This window comes from Pinus tabuliformis, chromosome 7 (assembly GCF_031772625.1).
Source record: "Pinus tabuliformis cultivar Carrire ecotype Pingquan chromosome 7, CPIR1, whole genome shotgun sequence".
Classification (NCBI taxonomy): domain Eukaryota; kingdom Viridiplantae; phylum Streptophyta; class Pinopsida; order Pinales; family Pinaceae; genus Pinus; species Pinus tabuliformis.
This window is the reverse complement of record NC_142293.1, coordinates 1,454,987,035-1,454,991,995: the sequence shown is the minus strand read 5'-3', so window position 1 is coordinate 1,454,991,995 and position 4,961 is coordinate 1,454,987,035.

The window sequence follows — 4,961 nt, the reverse complement described above, 5'->3', positions numbered from 1 at the left end:
TCCTCTTGCATATTTAGGGTTTCAAGCTTTGACTTTACTTTCTTGAGTTTTGACCTTGCTATTTGGTTTCTTCCACAATAATACTTTGCCATCCTCCTATGTATGTCATTGTCTTCCATTGATTTCTTCAGGAGCTTCTTAAGATGGTTGTTAACTCTCTCAAACCAATTCTCCCTATTTTCATTGATCATTATGGCAAATTTCTCATCTAACTGTTTACAAATCATCCTCAGATAGTGAAGAGATGTTATTTGATCACTATGAGACTTGTTGACATTATGTGATGGAAATGGTGTTTTATTGGACCTTGAAAACCCTAGGACTTAATGGTAACCTTGATTCGCCAGAATTAATGGTGTCATGATTGATATGATGACGTGATGACTTTGACCTCATGACTGATGTACATTCAACAAGGTATGACAATGTACCAGCAAGTAATGAAATTTAAGGGAGAGTGATATTTTTTGACTAGGGCTACCATCGATGAGTAAATTTTTGAATGATGACCTAGTGGAATGACAAAAATTTCTGAGTGGGACCCTAATATGATATGAAAAGAGGATTTTTGATCACTGATGGTTGGATGCAAATACTAGCACTAACACCTTACACTTACCAATTCTGGCTTGAGAAACTTAAAAAGGGCTGAGTAAATTTTCATTATCATTCCCTTCTCTAGAGGTTTTTCAAACTTTTATAGTTGTATTGAAAACAATTGTTAAATAATTTGATTCTATAAAGAGATGAAATTCATATTTCATTAACATGGTGATTTAATAGGAATTTATTCAAACATTTAGTATCCAATCCAAGTCACTACTATCTTCTTGTTTTTGACAATGCTTCAGGTTGGGATGGTGGAAGAATTGGACTTGAATGACTCGTGGAAACCATGTACAATATGTAAAAGTTGAGATGACCTGAAAAATGAGAAAAAAAAACAAGAGTAATAACCATAAGGATCAACACTTTGAAATGTTGCATTTCTTGTTTTTTCGACATAGAGGCTTTGTTTATTGTAATTTTTTCGTTGAAAATACAATATTTAAATGAATAGAAACCCAATTGAAATTCATCATCATACAAAACCCATGTTTTGAGTTGCAACTTGTACAACAGATTTAGATTCAACACAACACAAAAGTAATGCATGGGAAAAGTGATCATATTGTCCAATCATCAATGTCCATGATTGTAAAAATTGAAGATATATGCCCAAATTATCCTTGAAATCTGCCCAAAAAATTCCAGAAATCCTTCTTGTATGTCCCTAAATTCTGTCGAGAACGTCCCTAAAATCTACCTGAAACGTCTTGTGAATGGCAAGGAAATCATCGAGTCCCCATTGAAGTCCCCAACAATTTGGGGACGTTTCCTAAATGTCCACAACTCCCCTTAACTCGAGGATGCATGGTACATGAGTGTTTTTAGGGGGCAAGGTCCTGTGCAACATAGGTTTACATTAATGAGTTTCTTTCCTTTCTTTTTTGAAGGTGTTCTTAATTTATTGTGCTCATTTACTTCAACCAATTAAAATTTGGTTAATGAAATTTATGAAATTATTTAGGAAAATTTTCTAGGTGCATGAGGAAGCAAGAGTTGTGGGTCAAATTTTCCATGAGGGATTGGTAAATTTGATAGGATGCTTTGTTACCATAATTGAGACGGTTTCCACCATTGCTAAAAAAAATGCTCTAGAAACGTAACGGGACGGAAAACTTTGTTTTCTATAGTCATTTTCGTTTTGATTTTCAGAGCTCAAAAATTTATGTTGCATTTCCTTTTTGGAAGGTGGCTTGGGCTGCCTATCTTCAACCATGCACACTTTACAACTTGTTTGATAGCAAATTTTCAACAAAGGGTTTATAAAAAAGTTCTTGGATTTAGATTCAACGCATATGATGAAGCCCCTAGGATTTATTGTTTATTTAATTTAACACAGAAAGTTGAGTGGCATCCTTGGTTGACTTCCTTGAGAACTAACATCCTTGAGAACTTCGATGATGCAAGTTGCAAGGAAATATTGGACTGATTTTAGTGCCAACATTGTTCACTAATTCAAGGGAAAGATGCTTGACAGTACGAAATTTTCCTATTTAGTCGTCAAATTTCGGAGATAGATGGGATAAAGAAAAACCTTTGAGAATTATCCTACCACTAGAATTTGATAAATAAATTTCCTGGATTTTGTATTGGATCTATTTTTTCTTTGGGTTTAATTTTAAGAATTGAATTTAATCTATTTACTCTATTGTCTTCCTTGAGCATTGTAATAATTGCAAATGGGTAACATGTCTTTGCATTATTTATCAAAATAAACTTTTTAAATGAATAGTAACACATATTTAACTGGAACATATACTTGTGGCATATATATTCCTAGCTTCAAAGACTGAACTAAATATCTTTCTAGTTAGGTTTGTACATAATACTATTAGAATTCTATAAAAATTTTACAATGTTAACTAATGAGACGTGTTATTTGATGCACTATGTGATTATTACAATTTCATTTATCTAAATAATGGATGTTTTTTTTTCACATTTCCTTATTTTCTCTTTCTCCTTGTTTCTTGAATCCAAAACCTCCAAACTCCATTTCTCGTCCCATTGTAGTTTTTCGTTTCGTTCCTGTTTCTCATTTCTATTAACATAGGGATGTTATTGTGATGGTAATGAGCATTTGCTTACGGTTGAATATATGCCAAATGACACTGTAGCAAATCATCTCTTCTATTGTGTGTATCTCTTGAGCTTAAGAAAATTTGTTTATTACACAATCTATGTTATAGAAAGGAAGAGAAAGAACTTCGATGCTTGTAGGATATTGGCAATCTCAAGGTGTTGATAGATGTGTCTTAGATTCATGATTGGAAATTAAAGCATATATGGAAGGATTTCTTATATAGAATATGAATGTGAAATTTAGGTTTCTCTTTTCAATCAGAAACCAAAAGACTTGCCAAATAGAGAAATTTGGCATGTTGGAAGAGTATGTAATGAATTCTTTGGGTCGTAAATCATTTAACAAATATATAAATCTTGTTGTTCTCATATAAATTTAGTCGACTATGATTTACAATTAATAATACATTCACATGGTTAGGGTATATCAATCAGTAACTGAAAGTCCCCGTATATAAAAAAAATGACAATAAATAATCACTAATGTGTAACCTTGCACTGGAAGTGTTAGAGTCAGTCTTTACATCCCTCCATCAATGATCATTTCTCTTATTGAATTTCATTTTTTAGGTGTCTCATACAGTTCATTCATCTGCATTCCGTTAGGGGCATGCCATAATCTGACGGAAGGGCCTTGTCACTCATTCCCCTCATGTTATCTACCTGCTGGCTCATGTGTGTTCATTTAAAAAAAAACATATATAGTCTTTTTATCTTGAAAATTGCAAAAGTTGTCTTTAAGGTTTTATGGTCACTTAGGTCTAGGTTTTTATTAGGGTTTCATCAAAAAATGTGTTAGAGTGTTCAATAATTGCCAGCAGGCCATGAGGATGTTTCAACATCAATAAATTTCATCGCCAAGTGTTCACAAATGTGTTTTTCCTCAAAACTCTGTTTTGAGGAAAAACAGAGTATTTAGCATTTATTGTACAAAATCATCAAAGTTTTTGTTTTCCTCATTGTAAATTCATTCATCTGCACCCTGGTTTCTTCCCTTAGCCTAGAAGCTCCAAAACCTGCAAAAACAGCAAGCTCAGGTCATTAAATTCATCACAAAGTGAAAGCGCAGTGAAAAATGTCCAAAAACAGAGTTTGTAAAATGAAGTCAAATACAAAACATTATAAAAGTGGGTTTCATAAGCCAAGATTTCAAAAGCTCTTTGTTTATAAGTGATTCCTTCATGTGATAAGCTCATTTGCAAAAGAGAAGCAAGATTGAGCAAATTTGGAGAGTGAGTGTGAAGTTTGGGCGAAAATCTTTATAAGAATACCGGCACGACGCACTGGGCAGGAGGCACAGCGCATTGGTGAGGCGCGACGCACTGGGTCTTAGAACGCAGTGTTATTTTACACAGGCACGGCGCAATGGGGAGGCGTGGCGCATTGGGCGTGTTGTGCTACGCACACAGCTAAAGGCCCGAAACTACTAACAATTGCTCCAAATTGCCAATAACTCGCTCGGATCTGCCAAGTAAAGCCTCCATCTTTGTGTTTCGTCCAAGTTTGTGCTAGGGTATGGTGGTTGATGGATGGTAATGGTTAAAACAAAAAACATCAAACCCTACCTTTTAAAATACCTCAAGGAAATTGCTGCTAGGGTTTCAATTACCTGTTTTGTTACCAAATTCACTCCCTCATCTCACTTGTCCCTTGTTTTCATTATTCCCTAAGTTCCACTACCCCTTAAATTCATTCATCCCCTATCCCAAGTTCCCTTTCCCAATTTTCCTAATGTGAAATACTAAACCCTAATCCTATATATAAACCCTCAAACCATTCCATATTCCTCTAACTAAATCTATCCCAACAGTCCCTAAATCCCTCACTGTTTTACCCTCCCTTTGCAGCCCCTCATTTCACTGTTTGTTCCCTTGGTAGCAGAGGTCAAGCACATCACCAAAAGGCAGTCCAACACAGTTTTCATACATCAACATCTATTTCTCTAGGGCAATTTGTTTACCAGTAGTCATGGCATCTAATCCTTCATCTGATTATGAAGTGGAGACCCAAAGTGACTCATCTGCAGAAGGACATGCACCCCGGAGGCCTCATAGAGGTGGCAGACATATCAGAGAAGAACCAACCACCCTTACTGAATTACAGGCCTGCCCTCAGTCATGTTATGAGTTTCCAGCATCAGTCATGTTATGAGTTTTGTGAGAAGGTTGCTAATGTTCAGTTTCATCATGAGTTGGCTCGTCTGTTTGTACTGCATTTACATGGTGACCAAGCCACTCTAGCGAGTGTTACTTTCACACTAACACCAGATTCCA